General features: G+C 38.0%; 1 protein-coding gene across 8 annotated transcripts in view; it reads right to left on the bottom strand.

The window, feature by feature from the left end:
* Nucleotides 1-13,842, bottom strand: part of SIPA1L1 (signal induced proliferation associated 1 like 1) — a 395,826-nt gene extending 381,984 nt beyond the window's left edge. For 7 of the 8 annotated variants that reach the window (XM_074235817.1, XM_074235823.1, XM_074235820.1 and 4 more), the window contains exon 1: nt 13,703-13,841. The gene's annotated coding sequence lies outside the window, so the exon portion shown is untranslated. Of the gene's footprint in view, nt 1-13,702 lie in introns of all 8 variants that reach the window. The other variant, XM_074235822.1, reaches the window with a different exon arrangement.
* Nucleotides 13,843-25,093: the final 11,251 nt, after the last annotated feature.

Here is a 25,093-nt window from a genome sequence, read left to right on the forward strand (position 1 = left end):
GAGGAAAATAGACTTAGGAAAGATAATTTAAAAATTAATGGAATACCTGAAAGTCATGATCAGGAAAAGAGCCTTGACATCATTTTCAAAGAATTACTACAGGAAAATTGTCCTGATATTCTGGAAGCAGAGGGCAAAATAGAAATGGAGAGAATCCACCGATGCCCCCGAAGAAAGAGATCCCAAAAAACCAACCCCTAGAAATATTATAGCCAAATTCCAGAACTCCTAAGTCAAAGAGAAAATATTACAAGCAGCCAGAAGGACACAGTTCAAATACCATGGAGCTGCAGTCAGGATCACACAGGACTTAGCAGCAGGTACATTGGAAGCTCGTAGGGCTTGGAATATAATATACCAGAAGGCAAAAGAGCTTTGAATGCAACCGAGAATCAACTACCCAGCAAAACTGAATGTCCTCGAAGCTGAAAGAATTACAGGAAGACAAAGACAGCAAAACTCTACTAGTGGGAGACCTCAACCTCCCGCTATCAGATCTAGATAAATCGAATCATAAAACAAACAAGAAAGAAATTAGGGAGGTAAATAGATTGTTAGAAAAATTAGATATGGTAGACTTATGGAGGAAACTGAATGGGGATAGAAAGGAATATACCTTTTTCTCTGCAGTACATGGAACTTACACAAGACTTGACCATGTACTAGGCCATAAAAACCTAACGATCAACTGCAGAAAGCCAGAAATAGTGAATACATCTTTCTCAGATCACAATGCAATAAAAGCCATATGCAATACTGGGCCCAAGGGGATATAGACCCAGAACAAATTGGAAACTGAATAACCTCATTTTAAAAAATGAGTGGACCAAAAAACAAATTATAGAAAGAATTAACCATTTTATCCTAGATAATGATAATAATGAAACAACATACCAAAACCAATGGGATTCATTCAAAGAGACTCTCAGGGGATATATTATAGCTCTAAACGCTTATATGAATAAATTGGAGAAAGAGGAAATCAATGAACTAAACATGCAACTAAAAAAATTAGAGAAAGAACAAATCAAAAATCCCCAATTAAGTACCCAACTAGAAATTCTAAAAATTAAGGGAGAAATTAATAAAATTGAAAGAAAAAAACTATTGAATTAATAAATAAAACCAAAAGTTGGTATTTTGAAAAAACCAATAAAATTGATAAAACCTCTGGTCAATTTGATTTAAAAAAAGAAAGAAGAAAACCAAATTGCTAGTATCATAAATGAAAAAGGTAAACTCACCACCAATGAGGAGGAAATTAAAGTAATAATTCAAAATTATTTTGCCCAACTCTATGCCAATAAATTTGATAATCTAAGTGAAATGGATGAATATCTACAAAAATATAAGTTGCCCAGGTTAAATGAAGAAGAGATTAAATACCTAAACAACCTTAACTCAGAAAAAGAAATTCAACAAGCCATTACTGAACTCCCTAAAAAAAAATCTCCAGGGCCTGATAGATTCACAAGTGAATTCTACCAAACATTTAAGGAGCAATTGGTTCCAATCCTATATAAACTCTTTGGAAAAATAGGGAAAGCTGGAACTCTGCCTAACTCTTTCTATGAAACCAATATGGTACTGTTACCTAAACCAGGAAGAGTTAAAACAGAGAAAGAAAATTATAGACCTATCTCCCTGATGAATATAGATGCAAAAATCCTAAATAAAATCTTAGCAAAACGATTACAACAAGTCATCACTAGGATAATACATTATGATCAAGTAGGATTTATTCCAGGAATGCAGGGTTTGTTCAATATTAGGAAAACTGTTAGTATACTCAATTATATCAACAACAAAACTATCAGAAATCATATGATCATATCAATAGATGCTGAAAAAGCTTTTGACAAAATACAGCATCCATTCCTATTAAAAACACTAGAGAGTGTAGGAATAAATGGACTGTTCCTTAAAATAATTAGCAGTATCTATCTGAAACCATCAACAAGCATTATATTCAATGGGGACAGGATAGAGGCATTCCCAATAAGATCAGGGGTGAAACAAGGGTGCCCATTATCGCCACTACTATTCAATATTGTATTAGAAATGTTAGCATCAGCAATTAGAGAAGAAAAAGAAATTAAAGGAATTAGAATTGGGAAGGAAGAGACAAAACTCTCACTCTTTGCAGATGACATGATGGTCTACCTAGAGAATCCCAAGAAATCATCTAAAAAACTACTGGAAACAATTAGTAATTTTAGCAAAGTTGCAGGTTATAAAATAAACCCTCATAAATCCTCAACTTTTCTATATATATCTAGCAAGAAACAGCAGGAAGAGCTAGAAAGAGAAATCCCATTCAAAGTAACCTCAGACAATATGAAATACTTGGGAGTCTATTTGCCAAGACAGACTCAGAATCTTTTTGAAAACAATTATAAAACACTTCTCACACAAATTAAATTAGATTTAAATAACTGGGCAAATATCAACTGTTCATGGATAGGTAGAGCTAATATAATAAAAATGACAATTCTACCAAAACTAAACTATCTGTTTAGTGCCCTACCAATCAAAATTCCAAAAAATTACTTTAACAAGTTAGAAAAAATTATAAGTAAATTCATATGGAGAAATAAAAAGTCAAGAATTGCCAGGAGCTTAATGAAAACAAGGGCAAAAGAAGGTGGCTTAGCCCTTACCTGATCTAAAATTATAAAGCATCAGTCATCAAAACTGTTTGGTATTGGCTAAGAAATAGAGTGGTGGACCAGTGGAATAGACTAGGTGTAAAAGCAGGAGATGATTATAGTAAGCTGCTGTTTGATAAACCCAAAGAGTCCAACCATTGGGATAAAAACTCCCTCTTTGATAAAAATTGCTGGGGATAATTGGAAGTTAGTATGGAAGAAACTTAGATTAGACCAAAACCTCACACCCTTTACCGAGATAAGATCCAAATGGTTACAGGACATAGACATAAAAAAAAAAATACTATAAGCAAATTAGAAGATCAAGGACTAGTCTACCTGTCAGATCTATGGAAAGGGAAACAGTTTATGACTAAGGAAGAGTTGGAGAACATCACCAAAAACCAATTAGATGATTTCAATTACATTAAATTAAAAAGCTTTTGCACAGATAAAACCAATGTAACCAAGATCAAAAGAAATGTAGTAAATTGGGAAGCAATGTTTACAACTAATGATTCTGACAAAGGACTCGTTTCTAAAATATACAGAGAACTGAGTCATATTTTGAAAACAAAAAGCCATTCACCAATTGACAAATGGTCAAAGGATATGCAAAGGCAATTTACAGATGAGATCAAAGTAATCCATAGCCATATGAAAAAATGCTCTAAATCATTAATTATTAGAGAAATGCAAATTAAAGATTCTCTGAGATTGGCCAGTATGACCAGGAAGGATAATGATCATTGTTGGAAGGGATGTGGGAAATCTGGGACACTGTTGGTGGAGCTGTGAACTCAACCAACCCTTCTGGAGAGCTATTTGGAACTATGCCCAAAGGGCAACAAAAATGTGCATACCCTTTGACCCAGCAATACCACTACTGTGTCTATACCCTGAAGAGATGAGGGATAAAGGGTAAAAACATTACTTGTATAAAAATATTTATAGCAGCCCTGTTTGTGGTGGCAAAGAATTGGAAATACAGTAAATGTCCTTCAATTGGGGAATGGCTTAGCAAACTGTGGTATATGTATGTCATGGAACACTATTGTTCTTTTAGAAACCAGGAGGGACGGGATTTCAGGGAAACCTGGAGTGATTTGCATGAACTGATGCTGAGTGAGATGAGCAGAACCAGAAAAACACTGTACACCCTAAAAGCAACATGGGAGTGATGTTCAACCTTGAAGGACTTGCTCATTCCATCAGGGCAACAATCGGGAACAATTTTGGGCAGTCTGCAAAGGAGAGTACCATCTGTATCCAGATAAGGAGCTGTGGAGTTTGAACAAAGTGCAAGGACTATTCCTTTTAATTTAGAAACAAAACAGATAGCTTATTGTCTGATCTTGTTACCTCTTAGACTTCTCTTCTCTTTAAGGATATGATTTCTCTCTCTCATCACACCCAATTTGGATCAAGGTACAGCATGGAAACAAAGTAAAGACTGACAGAGTGCTTTCTGGGGGGGGGGGGAGCAAGATTCGGGGAAAATGTAAAACTCAAATAATATCTTTAATAAAAATAAATTTAAATTTAAAAAAACTGAATGTCCTCTTCGAGGGAAAAAGATGGACTTTCAAACGAACCAGGGGAATTTCAAATGTTCCTGTTGGAATGGCCAGAGCTGAACAGAAGGTCTGATCTTCAAATACAGGACTCAGGTGAAGCATAGAGATTGGAGGAGAAGGGAAAAATATGAGGGACTTGATGATGAACTGCATGTATTCCTGCATAGAAAAATGACACTGATAATACTCATATGAACCTTCTCAGTTAATAGAGCTGGTAGAAGGAGCTTTTATAGTTGAAGCACAGGAGAAAGCTGAATTTGAAGATAAAATATGGTGTAAAAATGGAGTCAATAGAAAAAAAGGGAAATGTAATGGGAGAAAGAAAAAGGAGAGGGTGAATACGCGAAGATATTTCAGACAATAAGATTTTTCTTTATTACAATGAGCTATTGCAATGATATGGAAGGGGGGAAGGCAAGGGGTAATGAGGGAATCTTCACTCTCATCAGAGGTGGTTAGGAGAGGAAACAGCATATATACTCAATGGGGTATAGGCATCTGGATTAAGAAGGAGATGGGAGGACAGGGGGAAGGGGGGGGGGTGCGAATGAAGGAGGAGAGGATGGACCATGGGGGGAGAGTGGACATGGTAGTAAAGAAATACGAAAGGAGTGAGTTGCGATCAGAAATGGCAATGGCGGAAAAATGTGCAAGTAACTTTTGGAATGGACTTATAAAGAATATGATCCACCCACGACAGAGTTGTTGGTGTTGGAACAAAGACTGAAGCACATTTTTTATTATTATTAGTTGGGGGGGGGGGGGTTCAGGGCAAATGGGGCTGGGTGACCTGGAGCCACATAGCAGGGTGATCATTGGGTATCTGAGGCCAGATTTGGACCCGGGTACTCCTGGTCCGCCACCCAGCCAATTCTTATTTTGGGTTTTTTTTTTCTTTTTTTGGTTTTTGCAGGGCAGTAGGGTTGGGGTGGCTTGCATGTCACACAGCTGGGTGACTGTTGGGTGTTTGGGGCCGGATATGGGCTCGGGTGCTCCTGGCTCCAAGGTTGGTGCTCCGGCCATTGCACCACCTGGCCATACTTACAATTATTACTATTATTTTTTTTTAATTTAATTCTTTTCTCTCCCCTTTACTTTATCGCTCAAGAGAGTCTATATTTTTTGGGGGGAGGGGGTTTGTTTACTCTTAAACAAGAATATTTCATTAATGTATAAAAAAATTATTTGTACAAAATGAGAATAAATATTAAATATAAAAAATCCTAATTCAAAAAATTTTTGTTTTTCTTTCTTGTGGTTTTTCCCTTTTATTTTGATTCTTCTTTTTTTTTTTTTAGGTTTTTGCAAGGCAAATGGGGTTAAGTGGCTTGCCCAAGGCCACACAGCTAGGTAATTATTAAGTATCTGAGACTGGATTTGAACCCAGGTACTCCGGGCTCCAAGGCCAGTGCTTTATCCACTACACCACCTAGCCACCCCTGTTTTGATTCTTCTTTCACAACATGACTAATATAGAAATATGATTGTACATATATAACTGACATCAGATTACTTGCTTCTTTGGAAAAGAAAGGAAGGAAAGGGACAAAAATATGAAACTCAAAATCTTACAAAAATGAATACTTACAACCATCTTTATATGTAATTGGGAAAAAATAAAATATAAAAAGAAAAAAAAAAAACGAAGTCCTAACCATTGAGTTTCCAGTCTTCCTACTATAAAAGAATGGCAGAGCTTAACACAAGGCTCTTCCATACAGCAGAATTTTTAAATGATTTCAAAGTAAATAAAAGATACCATGGAATGCACCATAAAATAATACAGTACATAATCATCAACTGTTACTAAAAGAATAGATATAATTATGATGCAAATCCAATTTTATAAAACAATATTCTAACAATATGGACTAAGTCAATATGAAGATTTTAAAACCATTTATACTAAAAGTGAATGTAGTATGAAATCATACTCCCTCTAAGATTTATTATACTATGTTATGGACATATTTGTTTTATTCCATAAATTAAATTTTAAAATATTTTTAAAGCGTTTGCTATATAAACATTATGTTATATGCCTGCTAGGCACTGTGCTAAATGCTTTATAAATATAAGATCATTTGTTCATCACAATAACCCTGACAGGTAGGTAATATATCTATCCCTACTTTACAGCTGAAGAAACTGAGGCAGCAGTTAAATGTCTGAGACTGAATTCAAACTCAGATCTTCCTGATGCCAGACCCACTATTCTATCCACTATGACACATACCTGATTATAGCAATACAATACAAATTAGTTTCTCATCTGAATTCGAAAACAATTAAATTGAAATGGCAATTTAAATATTTAAAAAATTATAAATGAACTAAGTAACCTTCAGAAACTTATTTTCAAGAGAACTAAACTATCAACAGGTAAAATCTGAAACAAAGGAAAATACCATATTTCCCCATGTATATAAGATGCTCTCATGTATTAAATGCACCTTAATTTGGGGACCCAAAATTTGAAAAAAATATATTAATCGTGTTCTCCATTGAGATTAGTCATTTCTTTTTCATCAGCAATTCTTCTTGCCTCCTGTTGAACCATCTTTGTGGACACAGGAATTCCAAATGTTTCTTTTCAATCCATATCTTCAATCCACTCTCAAAATCAGGTCATTCTGCTGCCTTGCCTCTCATGGCCTTCTTCTGCCATGGCATTTTCCGTAGGGTTTCTTCTTCTCATAGCCAGTCTGGATTGTCTTCTCAGTTGAAGAAACACGATTTCCATTCGCTTGTGCAAAGAGGATCACTTTGAACTTGAATTCAGCACTGTACAAAAATATTTTCTGTGCAGAACATGGCAAAATGTAACCTAATATACAATGAGCAAAATGCAAGTAAAAAAATCTATAACTACTGTATAAGACACTCCCAGTTTTTAGACCCCCAATTTTTCAGAAAAGGTTGTGTGTTTTATATGGGGAAATATGGTAATATGAGTGGGAAAATATGGTAATATGAGTAGTCAAAATGAAAAGCAAGAACTAATCACTTTTTTTCCATGATAAGGTTCTGTAAAATTATTAAATTAAAAGAAATAATGGCCTAATACATTAAGCAGGTCACATTTTTTTAATTTTCTAAGAAGGTTGCAAAAATATAAAATATGAGCTATTACAAATAACACCAAAGTCTGATTACCAAATACCTGATCAAGACTGTTTTGTGGAAGACATGTTATTGGTAGCTCTGAGAACTGATCTGACCACTCCAGAAAGTGATGTGAAATCATGCTAATAAAGCAACTTAAGCTATCATACTCTCTAATCTGGAGAATCTATTGCTACATAAAAGAGAGTGGAGTCAGAAAAATAATTAGAAAGCTACCCATCCTTCCCCCAACCCCCAACATATACACATACAAGGTCAAAATAAGAAATTAAACCTTTGGATACAAAGTGGATGTCCATTGCTAGAGGAACTGTGGTACATTAATGTAATGGAATATGACTGAGTCATAAGAAAACAAGAAACAAGCAATGTAAGGAATACAAAATTGAACACTATAATTATCACTAAATTTGTTCTAAAAGAAAAGAGGTAAGACCAGATGTTGCTCTTCATTATAAAAGTGGGGGACAATGTATTTGGAACATAATATATACTGTTAAACTTGCCTGTAGTTAGTTTTATTGAACTGTTTTTTTCTAGTTTTTTTTGTTAGAAAAGATGATTTCTGTGTGTGGCAGAGCAAAGGAATATATATTGGTAAATGAATATTGATATAAAAAGTGACATAAGAAAAAAAGTTGTCAGACATCAGATATCCTCAGACATCCTGGCTCACTCATTTTGAACTTCTGTGACTTCTTTACCAGGCTCCCAAGTAAACTCAACACTGGAAAATATCATCATTTTGCAAGTACTGATTAGCCTTGGAATTCACACCTTATCAGAATACTCTGCTCCTTTGATTAGAAGATAAAGACAAAAGCTCCTAAATCTCTATTTAAAGAGGGGGACAGGGGGCAGCTAGGTGGCAGAGTGGATAGAGCACCAGCCCTGGAGTCAGGAGTACCTGAGTTCAAATCCGGCCTCAGGCACTTAATAATTACCTAGCTATGTGACCTTGGGCAAGCCACTTAACCCCATTGCCTTGCAAAAAAAAAAAAACCCTAAAAAAATTAAATAAATAAAAATAAAGAAGGGGACAAAGCAGATATCTCCTCATTTCCCACTTGGCTGAACTCAATTTAGACTTCTTTTAACTTAATCATACAAAATGACTGTATGCACGTGCACATATGCACACACATAAGTGACTTGTCTTCTTTCAATAATTTGTAAGCCCCTTGAAATCAGGGGCTATCTTTGTTTTTCATGTTTGTATTCCTAGCTTCCTAGCACTTAGCATTATAGGGACTTAGCATGTAGTACACACTTAATAAAGTTTACTGACTATACACATAGATATAAACAAAAAGCTTTTTTTAAAGATCATTTTGTATATAACTTTGACACAAGCACATAAATTTCGATAACTATTCAATAAGAATTATTACTGGGCACCAGGTACTCTGCTAGGGGCTGAGGAAGGAAATTAAAAGCTGAGTCAAGTGCAAAGCAAGTTTCAGACTGGGAAGACAAATTTGTACAGACACAGAAATGTCAATGTAGATAAATGTCAAGCTTAAGGAACAACAACAAAGTCAGTATAACCAACTATAGTGTTCAACCAAAGGAATGAATGATGGATGATAACTCTAGAAAAGTGAGTTAGAGGGGCGGCTAGGTGGCACAGTGGACAAAGCACCGGCCCTGGAGTCAGGAGTACCTGGGTTCAAATCCGGTCTCAGACACTTAATTACCTAGCTGTGTGGCCTTGGGCAAGCCACTTAACCCCATTGCCTAGCAAAAAAACAAAAAAAAAAATGAGTTAGAGCCAGATTGTGAAGAGTTTTAAATGCCAATCAGGGTAGCAGGTAGTAGACCCTAGAAGCAATAGGGAGCCACTGAGTAGGGGTCAGATCTGTATTTTAGGAAAATCATTGGCAGGTGTGTAGGAGAAACTTGAGGAATGCCACTACCAGCTTCTCTTTCATTCTTACAACTATTTACAAGTCTAGCATACCTCCCAAACAAAATCAAAGGGGTTTTTATTTTTGTTATAAAGATGGACCTGGGTTTGAGTTTCTGCTCTGCAAATCCAACCTAGAGAGACAATAATTTGCCTCTGTAGAGTCTTTAGTTTTCTCACCTGAAAAAAAAAAGAATTTAAAGAATAGGACAAGGTCCTTTCCTGTTTTAAAATTCAATAATTCTAAATGCTATTATAGAAAAAAAGTGCCTACTATGAGATACATGATTCATACAAAGTCAGAAAGATCTGCCTCTAACCTCTCAGTGTCTAGGAGCAGTTTTATAAGTTGCAAAACAAGGACTGAACTCACTGGTGGAATAAGATCTTCAAGGAACTCCTGATGCCACTGAAAATCACAAGTCCAGTTTCTATCCCTACTAGACATCAATCTATCCCAACTAATTCTGTTATATCATGAAATTCTGAAAACAAAATCTGAAGAGAATCAGAATATCAGAATATGACAAATCTAAGACAAAGTTATATATATTGATAACTAAGCTGAACCAAGATTTTTGGGCCACTTTATTTTTTTTTCTTGAATGGCAGAAAAGCCATAAATGTCAATTTCTCTAAATCTAGCTATACCTTAATGAAACAAATCCTATACTTTTCTGTCATTCTAATATGAGGTTAATCACTTCTTTTATCCTCAAACAATAAGAGTCACAAATCAGAGATGTCTACTGAAAATCATCAGAAAGATTTGGGTCACACACTGCATTGAAGCAACATTGTGCTGCAATTAAAAATATGAAAATAGAAGTTATGGTATAAAATTATTTTGTGATTCAATCATTATCCCTAGCTCTTTAAAGCAGGGATTCTATAATTTTCCCATCTGTTTCCAGCACCTTGCACAAAGTAGGTACTTACTAAATAATTAAATCTTTCCATTTTAGTTAGTAAGAGTACCTTCCCGTTTTCTTTTCCAGTTCTTTTCAGAGATGAACAAACTGAAACAAACAGGGTAAGTGACTTGCCCAGTGTCACTAATATCAGAGGCCAAATTTAAACTCAGGTCTTCCTGACTCCAGACCTTATGCTCTATCCATTGGATTACCTAGCTGCCCCCTTTCTGTATCTAGATCTCATTCTCCAGGGGCTACTGTTGCTCAGACAGATACAGAAAACAATCATCTATTTGATGACATATCAAAGCAAAGTATTCACACCTTAACCTTGAGTCAATTCCAGTGCACCCACCAACAATAGAATATTCTTAAAGCTATTGTTACAGCAGTCCTTAATTGTGATTTTTAAAGTAAATATTTTTTTAAATGGCTAGAAAGTAACAAAGTAGAGTAACTGATAAGCTGTCCAAGAAAATGCTACTAGAAAACATGAATATCAGAGAAAGGACTACTGAACTCCAAGATTCTCAGTAGAACCTGTTCAATGTTAACTCAGCCAAGGATGTATTAGAGATGCTGTCTAAAGTTGAATGACTTCTAGTTGAAGTCATTCACTAAAGCCAGTGCCAATTTTGCTTGGCCCTTTAAATTCAAAGGTTTCACTGCACCAAAACTGGATTTCAAACTCAACCAGCTGCGGAAAGTGGGGGAAAAAAATTGAAGAGAAGCTAACAACAGCAACACCTACTGACTATGTTGAGTCACTTGCTAAAAGCTAAGTCTTTTAAATTAAGTAAATTCAAACAGATAAGTCATAAGAGTTTATTCGATAAGAATTTCAATCAGCCTTAAATCAGGAAATAAGAAAATAAAACTTGTTACCTACATAAAACCATCCATCCCAAAATGTTTTGTTTCCTCTGGTCAATCATGAGAGTACCAGAATTCTTGTCCCTTTAAATAACTGTTAATAGTTATGATAAATAATTGAGTAAAAAAAAAAGGTATTGAGATTTTTTAAATTAAATTTCTTGAAATCCTAGGTTAATAACTGGTTTGTCATCTAATTACCAGATGTATTACTAAGAGCAAACTCAATTATTTAAAGCATTTCTCTAGGACCACTGCTGTCACCAAGTTTCACTTTATTAGTCTACTGGTGTTCATTCTGCTAAAAGGCTGGAAATAAATTAGCTAATTGCTTTTCCAAAAAAGAAAAAGGAAAAAAGTCAAAGTTTTTCTTTAAGGACCATACACAGAAAATTTAAAAAGCAAGCACAATAGCAACAATATAGTTTTTAGGATTTGAAGATATGCACTTTAATGAATGGTGGATTGGTCTTGGAATCAAGAAGATCAGTGTTCAAGTCTAGTCTCTAATAAAAACAAAAATCAATGAGACCAAGGCAAAAATCATTAAATTTCTCTGTGCCTTAGGTAACTCTCCCAACAGCAAATTAGAGACAAACACAAAAGAAGTTCCCCATGATAATGAAATCAAAGGTCCAGATCCCCATCCAGGAAAAAAAAAAGATTTCAGTCAGTCAATATTTTACTTAGACTATTCAACGTGATAAAATAGTCAAGAGTTAACAAAATTTACAAGTATTAAAACCACTAAAAAGAATAGTATATTCTGAAAGAGTTGCTTTAGAAAGTTTACTATCCTAGTTCATGCAGATATGTCTAGGAACCTAAAGAAATACGACATCTTCAGTTGAAAAACAAATTTTTGATGTCAGTTTAGGGTCCCAAATATAGAGGGATGAGTCCAAAAGGTTCTATACTTTCTTTTCTAAATAGTCATCACAGAACTGAACTTTACCAGGAAATACTGCTGAGGAGACATTCATTCCCAGGTACTCCTCTCTCAAAAATACATTCCCTAAATTCCCAATCAAATTCAGATTTTCCCAGCAACTGAAACATTTCTCATCATCTCTAAATTTTCCAGCAAAGAACTGCTAAAATGTTAGCCTGACCAGAGTCATAGAACTGAGTCAAATCCCATTGCTGTATGGAAAATTCCACGTGGAGTAACTACCAACACAAAATTCCTATCCTTTTAAAGTATTAATAACAGCTCTTCAGGTATACTTTAACCAGGTACTTTCCTTAACAACCCTGGGAAATGGAGAATGTATTATTCCCCCATTTTGCTGATCGGAAACTTAAGGATCTGAGTTCAGTGATTTGCTCCAGGTCACATGGTTAGTAAAGGCAGGGTCCAGCTTTGAACAAAGGTCTTCTCATTTTGAGTTCAGTAGAGATCCACCACACCACCATACCATGAGAGCACTGCAGCTTCCTGTGAAAATGCCAGGATATGATCTGGGAGAGTTAACACAAGTACCACCAAGATATGAATTAGCCTATCAATTTGCCTATTCAAGTCACCCTCACAGGGCTCTGAGGGAAAAAGCTCAAGAAAGGTATGTTTGGATAGGGCCAGGCAAACAAAATCATCCTATATGCTAATGCTCTCTCTCCTTGCTCAAATAAACATGTATTTATCTGTTAACAAATTGAGCTCCCCCAGGAGAATGCAAGCTCTTTGAAGCAGGGAATGCCTTTGAATTCCCAGAATCTAACTCACAGTAGGCACTTAACAGGTGCTTGTGGCACAGCAACTGGGTGACCTTGAGCAAGTCACAACCTCTCTGGCCTGTTTTTTCATTCGAGAAAGATGAGAGAAGGTTGGACTAGATGAACTCTAAGGTACCTTCCAGCCTTAAACCTGAAATCCCAGGATCACTGCTTTTCTCTGAAACAGTGGAGCAGTATACTTCTGTCAATTTTTCAAAGGTTTAAGAGATAAGGGGAGAAGTTGGGAACAGATGGGGTTTGGGAGGAAAAATTATTTTTTGCTGCAGCCTCCTTTTTCTCCCCTTCTCCCCCTTACCTGCCACCAGAGAACAGGCTAAGACATCCTCCGGCTCTCCCTCCTCCAGACCCCAGGGAGTGAAATTAGCCACCTACAAATCAGCCTCCCTTCCCCCTACCTTTCCCACGATTAAATCATTTAGCCTATCCCCTAAGGCACAGCCTACAAAAGGCGCTCATCAAGGCTCCTCGGGTTCCCAAACTAGATGGGAATAGGTTGGGGGGAGATCTAGGTAAGGGACATAGAGCACTGCTAAGTTGGCCAGAGAAACAAAATGCACGAGCTCCCGTCAGAGGAAGATCGCCGACCAAAGAAGCTAAATCTGCTCTCCCCCCTCCCATCGGTTTTGCAGATTTGGGGGTTTAAGGCATAAATGTCTATTTACATCTATGCATTTTAGCCTCCCAACAATAGTTTCATTTGGGTTCTTTCCTGGTCTGATCATGTCTGCAAGAGCCGCACCACTCCCCAAATTCGAAAATAAAAGTTTAACCTTTTTTTTCCCCTTCCTCCCAGTCTCCCCAACAGCAAACGTGCATTTTCAAATGGAGCTAAGGGAAGGGAACAGTGCCCATCCGAGCAGCAGCCTCCCCTGGATCCCTCCATCTCCCCCGACACCTGGGCAAGCCACTTACACTTACCCCTTTTCCAGTCGCGCCCCCACTTCTGTCCGGCTCCCGGAAGAGGCAGATGGTGTCCAGGAGCAGTTTCCACTGGAGCTCGGAGGGGGAGGAGGAGGAGGAGGAGGAGGAGGAGGAGGAGGAGGAGGAAGAGAGGAGGAGGAGGAGGGGAGGAGGAGAGGGGAGGAGGGAGGAGGAGGAGGAGGAGGAGGGAGGAGGAGAGGAGGAGGAGGAGGAGGAGGAGGAGGAGGAGGAGGAGGAGGAGAGGAGGAGGAGGAGAGGAGGAGGAGGAGGAGAGGAGGAGGAGGAGGAGAGGAGGAGGAGGAGGAGGAGGAGGAGGAGGAGGAGGAGAGGAGGGAGGAGGAGAGGAGGGAGGAGGAGGAGGAGGAGGAGGAGGAGGAGAGGAGGAGGAGGAGGAGGAGGAGAAGCCTGGCTACGGCGAGCACACGCACACACACGCCACTGACACGCTCCTCTGCCGCCTTCTTGGGGTTCTCTGCGGAAAATAAGCAAGGCAGAGACTGGGGAGAGGGAGGGGGAGGAGGGGGCGCAGTTCAACTCAAAAAAGAAGTCTTCCTCGGAGGGGCGCCCAAGGAGAGGGAAGGGCGAGGGGGAAGGCCGGGGGGCCGCCACGCAGAGTGAGGGACGTGGGGGGGCCGGATCCCCACAACAGCACCCCACAGGCGGCGGCGGCGGGGGCGGCCTCGCGGGCAGCTCGGGGTGGGGGCCGCCGCTCGCCGCCGGCCGGCCCAACGTGGCGGCCGCTCTCAGCGCCGCATTGACTTTGGGCCGCCCGCCCGCCCCGCTCACGCCCACGCACCGCACGCACGCACACAACTCCTCAACAAAGTTGCAGCTGCGGCGGCGGCGGCGGCGCCGGGAGCTGCTGCAGGAGCCGGCCGCTGGGGCCCGCCGCTGCCGGGAGGGGGCGGCGCTGGCCCGCCCGCGCCTCCGCTCTCCGCTCTCGCCCGCGCCTCCCCCCTCCCACCTCGGCTCTCGTCCCCTCCCACTCTCCCCACCCGCCCCCCTCCCCGCCCTCTCGGCGCGTCTCGGGGGTGAGATCACCTCCAGGGCTTCTCCGCGTCCCCGGGCGAGTTCTCGCGAGAGTCCCGGGAGGCCGCGGGAGGCGGCGTGGGAGGCGGAGGAGGGCGGCGCGCCGCGCCGGGTTGTCATGACGACGCCCCAGCAGCGGGCTCCTGCCGCCCGCGGACGTGGGTGCGCCGCTAGCGGAGGCCCCCTCCCCCACGCACAGCGGCGGAAAGGACCCTGGCACTTCCACAGCTGCCCTGCGGGGACTGCCTGGCCCGGGGGGCCCGGGCACGCCGGCCCCCCATTCCTCCTCCGTGGCCCGGACGACCCGAGTCCAAATCCCACTTTCAGCCTCAGTTTCCCCAGCGGTAAAATGAAGAGAGTAACCCCAGCTTCTGGCGGTCGTTGCGAGGACAGATAAGGTCATTCGGGTGAAGCTCCAGAACTCCGTCCGGCGCATTGTCAGTGCCAACTGATCATTGATTGCCCCCTTATCGATGAAGCATATTCTCCTTTCCATAGAACATATAACAGAGACACAAGAGACAGACTTATAAAGGTCTGCGAATGAATGAAGGCTTTATGCGCGCACCACACTGTGCATAAAGCACTTCTGCCTGCTTTGAGCTCCTTTGCACTCTCTCAGCCCGTGACCTTCCAAAGGCCCCAAGACTGGGGAGAAGTGTTGGAGGGTTTTTTTTAAACAATTAAACAGATCCCAAGTGTTCTTTCTGGTGCTCAGTCTGGTCCCACTCTTTGTGGCCCCATATTGGACTTCTTTGAATACTGGAAATGGTTTGCTATTTCCTTCCCGTTGGATTAAAGCAACTTTACGCTGGTAATGAATGTTTAAGGCCAGGCCTACACGATTTGCCTTAATCTACAGCCTTATACATGAAATCCTGTTGAAAAATGGAGAATCTTCTCAGTACTTTTTGCCCTGTCATTTCAGGCATTTGGAAGTCTAAAAGGAACACTTTTCCCTAACATTCTGTAGAATCTATATTTAAAGAACACAGTGCATATCAAAATTTATATCTTGAAAGTACATAAGCAATTTCCTCCCACCCCTACATTGATTATATTTCATTTACATGACCTTTAAGGTTTACAATGTACTTTGCTTGCAGTACTTTATTTGATTCTCACATTAAACCAATGAGATAGTTATTATACAAATTGTATAAATGAGTCAACTGGGGTTAAGAGAGATTAACTGACATCCAGGGTCACCCAGCTATTAAGCACAAGGATGGGGTGAGAATTCTAGGCCCTCTGATTCCAAGGTAAACATTATGTAGTACGGTATTATACCCCATCCCACCCCTTTTCAGCAAAATAAAATGAATTATTAGAGTCAACATATCAAAGCAGAACTTCTAACCATTTCAGTCGTCTATTGACCAGTCTCTGTGCCTCCCATCTTTCCCTTAAACAATTCATCCTCCATTCAGCCACTTTCCTAAAGTTCAAGTCCAACCATATCACTCCCCCACTCAAAAAGGTCCCCTATGGAAATCAAGATCAAACACAAAATTTAGTGGTTCACTGGTCTTTATAATTTAGCTCACCCCAAACCCTCCCAACCTCCATAAACACATATACCCATATTTCCAGTCTTCTTACACCTACTGTCTTACATTCTTTGACCCAATGGCCCTAACCTCCTGCCTGTTTCTAAGAGGACTGCCTTTCTTTGATTGTCCCCCATGCCTAAAATGATCTCCTTCCTCATCTCTACCTATTGACTTCCCATGACCCCATTTGGGATTTTCTTGGCAAAGATAATGGAGTGGTTTGTCATTTCCTTCTCCAGTTCATTTGACAGATAAGGAAACTGAGGAAAACTTAAGTGATTTGCCCAGGGTCACACAGCTAGTAAGTATCTGAGGCCAATTTTGAATTCACAAAAATGTGTCTTCCTGACTCCAGGTCGAGCACTCTATCACTTCACCACCTAGCTGTGCTACAGGCTTCTCTGGCTTCCTTCAAGTCTCAATCAAAATCCCATCTTCTACAAAGGAAATTTTTCCCAGTTCCTCTTAGTTCTTTTGGTTTCCCTCTATTATTTCCTTTTTGGACCTTCATCTCCCTTTTGGGAGTTCCTTTTACCTTTTTGTAATCCCCATACAGTAAATGCTCAGGGTAGATCATTTTCCTAGGCCTTAGTTTCCTAATCTGAGAAATAAAGGAATGGGGCTTGATGATCTCCAAGTTCCCTTTTGAACAATGAATCTATAAGCCTACGATTCTTTCAGTTTTAAACCCTAGGATTAAGTATCTGCAGTGAATGAGTAGCTATGTCTGGGAATACAATGATGGTTATGACATGTAACCTTGCTCTTGAGGAATAAACAGTTTGATAGGGGAAAACTATTACATATAACTAATATATGAAATACAGAGAGAATGTGTGAAATAAGTGCAGAGATAAGAGATAAAGGTAAACTGCTATGAGAAAAAATATATAGTGTGTAATTCAAATTATTTGATCCCTCATTATTTTTAAAGCTTGATGTGACTTGGTGCAAAATGAGTAAGCTGAACTAGGAGAACAATTTATACAATGACAACATCATTAAAAAAAATTCAAAGACCTTAGAACTTTGAGAACTGATGTAATTCAATTGACAGTCCCCAGTCCTGCCAGAGAGATGACTGATTTAAAATGCAGACTGACCATTTTGGGACATAACCAAAGAATTGCCTCAATTTTCTTATCTGTCAACAACTAGATATAATTGTTGCTAGGGTTCTCAGAAATGATATTAACATCCTAACTGTAAAAAAAAATCATAAATTATTTCAAAAGATTAGCCAATGTAAATTAATCGCCACAGCAAAGAAACCAAAAGAATTCAAAAAATGCCTTGACAAATATCTGACTTCTTGATAATAATGGGAGATAAAGCAAAACTAGGATAGAATATAAACTTGCCTATGAAATCTTACAAAGAGGGTTGGTGGACAGTTATGAGCAATATTATTTCATAAAGCAGAAAGAAGCAGTCGTGGATAAAACTAGTTTATTAGAAACTTTGTCAAAATACTAAACCAAGCAAAGTCATCCCAAGTGTTTTCAAGGATGGAAATGAAAGGAACATTACACTCTAAAGAAAAATGGAAAAAAAATTTACTAAAAGGAAATTTCAATTGTTTTCTTTGTCCAAGATGGTAAATCTAGCCCCCTTTAAACATCATAAATCCTAAGTGCCTATAGAAGAGGCAGAACTTACACTAAAGAAAACCAAGACAGGAAAAGCAATCAGATTGGACCAAGTATGTGTGGAGGAAGTCCCTACTGGATATGATACAATTGTGAAGGCATTGAAAAACCAACATAAAATGTATCTGAAGGATACCAAAAAGAAAATGTTAAAGGTGAGAAAAAAACATCTTAAACTTTATTGATATAAAACATAGTGGCTGGCTGAGAAAATATTAAATATTGTGGACCTATATACCTAATCTCCCATCTATTAAAAAAACTTTTAAAATTTAATTTTTCATTCATGTATTTTGGTTTGTTACATCATCATAATTTCCTCTAGTAACTTTTCTCCCCTCCCTTTTTTAAAGACAAAAAAGAAAAAGAGAGAAAGAAGGGGAGGGGAAAGGGAATCCACAGAAATGCTCAACACATCCATGAAGTCTGAAAATATGTGCAATGCAAAACACTTGTGGAATACCCATCTCTGCAAAGATGTAGATTGGGAAGATCTTCTCATCTCTTCTTTTCATTCTGGTTCTTTAAAATTTTGCAACATTCAACTCACGAGAGTCATCTCTGCAGAGCCACCTCAGAGAAGGTATAGACAAAGAATATGCAGGCATTTTCCAAAGTTCTGCAACAATGGACCACACATAGAATTATTATTTCACAATTAAAAAAAAAGATGTAGAGAATATATGAAATACTATTTGTATATTGTGAGTTTGAGCATGCTATAACAAATTATCATCAAGGAACTCCAAAGAAAAGAAATAAAAGACATAAGATAGGATGATTACATGGTAAGAGCAAAGGATGACATAAAAATTAGTCAAAATGCTCCACTGGTTTCCTAACATTGTCTGAAGTGAGATATACCTCCAGGGCATTGGACAATGCACAGTAAAGAACTTTTGGGAAAACATAGGGGAGAGTTCTTCGGGGAGAGAAAGCTTTGCCTTTGTTGATTAGGTAAGAGATTCATCTGAATTTTTTAGTTTTAAGTACTTAAATCTGATTGAATAGTAATATAATTGAAAAGGACCACGGAGGCTTAGGAATGAAGATATTTGGAGATTATATCCAGTGTTGTAAAGGACATTAACTGGAAACTAGGAGACAAGTTCTTGTAAAATTTCTACTAGTAATGTGATAAATGACTTAGAGCAAGTTATTTAATTTCTTTATATCTCAGATTCCCCCTATTTATTAACTGAGAGGGTTTCCCTAGAAAATGTCTACCATCTCTCTAAGACCTAAAATCTCATGATTCTAAAATGAATTTCAACATTACATTAAATATTAAATGTTTCCTACTTGAATTACACAAAATAAATGGAATATAACAAATGAAAAGAAATAAATGTTTAGGGGCAGCTAGGTGGCGCAGTGAATAGAGCACCGGCCTTGGAGTCAGGAGTACCTGGGTTCAAATCTGACCTCAGGCACTTAATAATTGCCTAGCCGTGTTGCCTTGGGCAAGCCACTTAACCCCACTGCCTTGAAAAATCTAAATAAATAAATGATAAATGTTTGACTTGATAGGAGGTCAATTTTACTTTTCAATTTTGTTAAGGGTCAGAATTTAGCCCTATGTTTTACTCTTGCACCAAATTCTCTTCTAAGGAATATATTTACAATACAGCTTTAATCACAAAGTGATTTTTACCCTAACACACACAACAAAAGTTTCATTGTGATTATACAACTATATTAAATTAGTAATTTATTCTTGGGGTCCAAACCAAAATAAATTAAAACCTGTGATCTAATACCTATTAATATATTTATTCTCATACTTCAAAATTATAAATAATAAATAATAAAAACCTATCTCTGTTGTATGCTTCCACTATTAAAGACATTTTCATATGAGGTTAAATCTATTGAGCTTTTATTTTTTTCTTCATCTTAATATAAATTTGTGTCTTTAAAGGATGACTGCATATTAATGTTCACCAACACATTACAACTTCGGAGCCTCTTGCTGTGTGATTCCCAAAGAACTGTTTGGTACTTTTGAAATAATTGGCCAAGCCTTTACCATACCTATTAACTTTGTTCCACCCTAATGGGCCTCAAGAGGTGTGAGCCAATCTCAGATTCCAACACTTAAGCTCTCTAACCTTCAGACACTGGTGGAAATGGACCTGAGTGTCGATCCAAAACTCCCTCTTCTGCTGACCCTTTACTTGTTAGTCAACTAGACACTCACATCAGTGTCAGAGGAAGACAGAAACAGCTCAATAGACAATGGATTCGAATTTCCAGACTCCATTTTCCGCTGTCTACTACTCCCTCCCGCAGCAATAGTCAGACAAACTGATCCCTAACCACCCCTGGAGACTACAGAATAGCAGACAAGGGGTCTGCCAAGAGGAGATTGGTTATCAGTGCACTTCCTTCCTGCCAGCACCCTTCTGCTGACTTTAGTTCCTTCTATTACTCCCTTCTCCCAAGATAGTAAAACCTCTTATACAGATAGACAAATACACACAGTTGTCTGTTATATAATCTCCTCCCTACTCTCTTTCTCTTAACTTTCAGAAAATGAGTTGAATCCTTTCTTTCATCTTCGTCAGGTTCTATGCCACAAAATAATGAGCATAAACACTCTGATATATATGTATTTTATATATAAATATATATATATATTTCAATATATCAGAGGAGCCACAATCTCACAACATATTCCTCTTTGTATGCTCTACCCAATAGTAGGAATTCCAAAACCATCCATATCTCCTCACTCCATGATTCATCAGTACACAGTAAAAGAAATCTTTCCTTTAGGTTTTTTTATTTTGCTGATACCAATTATTATTTTCTGAGCATACATATACATAAATAACATTCCTTATACTATTTATTTTGTGTGATATGCTATAGCTTACTTCAATGAGCTTTTATTAAATAGTTCCTATGGGAAGGAGGGCACATAAGCTTGCCATCTCCTAATTGACTAACAATATGGGCAATAGATAAGTTAGACTTCATCATGCTCCAGAAACCTCTTCATCCTGCAAGATTGCTTCAACCTTAAATTCAGAAATATCTTCTGTGCCTGAGGCCCTTCCCTCTGAATGGATAATTCTTCCCAGATCCTCCATATAAGATGGGAACCCAGTATAGTCATCTTTTCGATTCTCATCTGGTTCTAATCTGAACTTCTCTCTCATCTACTTCCCTTCCATTTACCCTCCAACTCATCAACTTTCTTTTCTAGATTGTCTGTCCCTGTTAGCATGTAAGTTTCTTGTGAGTAGGGACTATTTTTCTTTTTGCTTGTATTTGGATTCCTAGCATTGTTAAGTCTTTAGTTTGATTAATTTATTGCTTATTTATTATAACTTAATAAATGCATATTGATTGACTGTGCTAGCACTGAGGATAAAATAAAATGAAAAACAGTCCCTACTCTCAAAGAGTTTACACTCTACTTGAGGGATACAATATGTATACAAGTAAACACACACAAAAAACTTCAAGGGTGAGAGAGCACCAATTATTGAAAGATCAAGAAAGGCTCATGTGGAAGTAGAAAACTATACATTTCTCTATTGTCTTTTGGGTCACCCATAATTCTGATTCTTTGGATGGAGACTGTGACATTACATATTTTATAATTATATCATATCCCTAGTAGGATATTTATAATAAAAAGGTGAGGTGTTTGGTGTTAGGGAGTTGCTTGGCATGCTGAAAGGGCTGTAGCTTCCCACAGCTGCCCAACCTACTCTTTATGCAATGTAATTATGAGTCCTGCTCATTGTCTACCTTTGCTGTCTGTCCAAGGTGAACATACCTATCATTACATTATTCTTGGTCCAGAAACCTGTCAATGAAAGCAAGTGGATACCAAAAAGGCATAGTATATATTATTTCCCATTTTTTCAACACAATAGCAGACATCTTACCTTTTAGTGCTATGCCCATCAAACCAGAAACAATATCATGGAGGACTTAACCCTTACAGCTTCCTCTCATTCTGAATCCCTATTGTATTGACCCAATACAACTAGGTGTCCCCAGGTATGATTCACCTTACTCTACAGTTATCTTCTCCCCAGTGTAACTGCTATGCATACCAAGATTCTATCCCTTCTTCATATCTGGAACCATTAAATGAATACCATCATTGTCTCTGGAAAGAATGTATTGATGAGAATCAGAATTCCAAAAATCACAATCTATGTTGACTGTGTTACCATCTCAGTGACTTTCTAAATCCAAATACTTTTTTCCTGGCCAATTCTTTCCTATATGCATTATTTCCCCTCTATTAGAAATCTTTATTTTATATCCTCAGGATGTATAACAGTTCTTAGTCTGTGGTAAACACAATAAATGCTATTCATTCATTCATTTAGTAAAGTGTTAAGTTATCAGGTATTCCATCCTTGAGAACCAGCTACTACTACACATCTACAACAGTAACCAACATGCACAATTATGCCTCCTCTGATACCTTATTGTGGCAAGGAGGTCTTGATTCTGAATTTTTAGAGGTTGTTCTCATAAAGCACTCAATCAAGAAAATGCTACCAAGTTGGAAAGGTTTTGAGTATGAGTTACCAATGAACTATGGGTTTGTTACCTGAAGTCCCACCCAGATAAATTTAGAGATATTCATCAGCAAAATGATGACTTCTGGGGTGATGGGCTTCTTTGTCCACAGCAACTACCTACTTATGTGAAGAGTGGAAGGCTAGGAGAGAAGCAGAGGGTGACAAACTTCTATGAAGAAAATGCCCAGGGCAGCTAGGTGGCACCCTGGAGTCAGGAGTACCTAAGTTCAAATCCGGCCTCAAACACTTTTAATAATTACCTAGCTGTGTGGCCTTGGGCAAACCCCATTGCCTTGCAAAAACCTAAAAAAAGGAAAAAGAAAATGCCCACACTGATAGAATCAAACATTTTTAAAGGTTAAAAAATCCTTGAGGTACCACATGCACCTAAAGTACCTTCTAAATCAAAGATTATATTATATTCAACATAATTGAAGTGTTTTCTATTTTAAACATTCTTTCAATAAACATTTTTAAACCTCTACTATAGATAAGGATCATTCTATAGGTGACAAAAAATGATTGAAGAAGCCCTCATAGTAGTTTTCAGTCTGACAGGGGACCTCATGAAAATTAATATTATATAGCACAGTTCAGTACAATAAATATGCTATATTAAATATATATTACATACATGTTATATATACATATAACATATACATTACATGTATTATATATACCACACATGTCGATATGAATAATATGATATAATCCAGCATGCCTTGTTGCATTTTATTATATAATATAATGATATATTAATTTTCATGCAGGTTTGTTTTTCCCTAATAGACTGGAACTTCTTTTAGAACAAAAACATATCATCTCTGTTTGTAATTAATATTATATCATGAATCATTTTCTATGATGTCATATTATAATACCTATAAGACACAAAAATATGATGAGGAATACAAAGAATTATGTGAATGTAAAGGAGTGAGAAGTCAATTTTGGTTGAGGGTAGCCATCATCAAGGAATGGGATGTTCTGGTTAATCAAATGTTTCAGTTATTCAGTTACTTTATTAAATATTTTATACATGGATAACTTATTTTCAGAGAATTAAAAAGTAATCAACTTAGTCTGACATTCAAGGTCTTCTATGATACAGCTATAACCTGACTTTTTTCAGACTTAATCACCTACTACTCCATATATCAAACACATCTACAGATTGTTTCCTAAGGATATTGAGTATCTTTCTACCTCTATGCCTTTGCCAACACCAGTGCCTCAGCTAGAGTACCCTTTCTTGCTAATTCTCCATAGTCCAATTCCTTATCCATCCTTCAGGGTCTTGGTAAAATGCCATTTCCTCCATGAGACCTTCCTTGATGACTATTCAGAACCAACTGTTATTCTTTAGCATCCTTAAGCAGTATTACTGTTGCAATGAGATACATATATACATACATACGTGAGGAATATGGGGGTGTTTGGGCTCCACAAAAAACGTGAAGGGAGATTGTTAGTTTACATTACAAAGACTGGAGTCTGCCTGTATTGTTGCCTATGGGCAGGTATGTGAGTTAAGACAAAAGACTTAGTCTCAACCTGATCAAAATCTGAGATTAGGTCAGGTCTTCCCCCACTAATTCTGAGTTAACCTAGGGGTCTGCATCCTCCTTTGCACATACTCAAGGAGGTAGCTTCTTGCTCTTTAGTATAATGAGTAGGGTGGGGAAAATGTATGGGGGCGAATATATCAATTAGATTGTGACCCCAGTCAAAGATTGGCAGGAAGAGGAAGGACTTTCAAAGTGTATATAAGACCTAACATTCCTGAGAGAAATGGCATACCCCTTGAGAGAGGTATGCCATTTATTAAGATATCTTAATAGAAATCCATTTTAATCATTCTGGACTAAGAATTCATGAGCCATTTATAACAGGGTCCTAGTACAATGCCATTTCCTCCATGAGACCTTCCTTGATGACTATTCAGAACCACCTGTTATTCTTTAATATCCTTAAGCAGTATTATTATTGTAATGAGATACACACATACATACAATTGCTATTATATAGAGGATGAATAAACACAGAACCTGTCTAGAAATTAAAAGAAAAAAAGAAAAGTCAAAATTAAAAATTCTCTTCTTGAGGGAGAGGAAAAAAAAATCACAACCAACATAATCTGATCTCCAATATTACTAATCACAACTAACATCATCTGACCTCTGATATTGTTTTAGGAAAGGAGTGCTATTAACTTTATCAAATCATGACAGTAACACAAAGGCCCTGATATTGTTCCATTTTTTACCTTTTCTTTCCCTAAGGTTTTGTTTCCCTCTTATTCTCTTTTTCATTTTTTCCTGCTATCCCAATCTTTTTTGTAATTCTTTCATCCTCCTATTCTTATCCATTCTCCCATGACCTAATGTAATATAAATTTCTTAAAGAGAAATGATTATTTTCTATTATATTAATAACCCATTACCAGCCTTTTATTTCCTCATTCATATCACCCCCATAGATCAGTAAACCAGCCTCTGAAAGGCATGGCTGGTAAAGGAGATTGCCCTAATCCTCAGGGTACATGGTCGTAGATCTTGGGCAGGACTGACCCAAATAGAAGATGTTACTTCTGTTTGAACAATC

This window comes from Macrotis lagotis, chromosome 4 (assembly GCF_037893015.1).
Source record: "Macrotis lagotis isolate mMagLag1 chromosome 4, bilby.v1.9.chrom.fasta, whole genome shotgun sequence".
Taxonomy (NCBI): domain Eukaryota; kingdom Metazoa; phylum Chordata; class Mammalia; order Peramelemorphia; family Peramelidae; genus Macrotis; species Macrotis lagotis.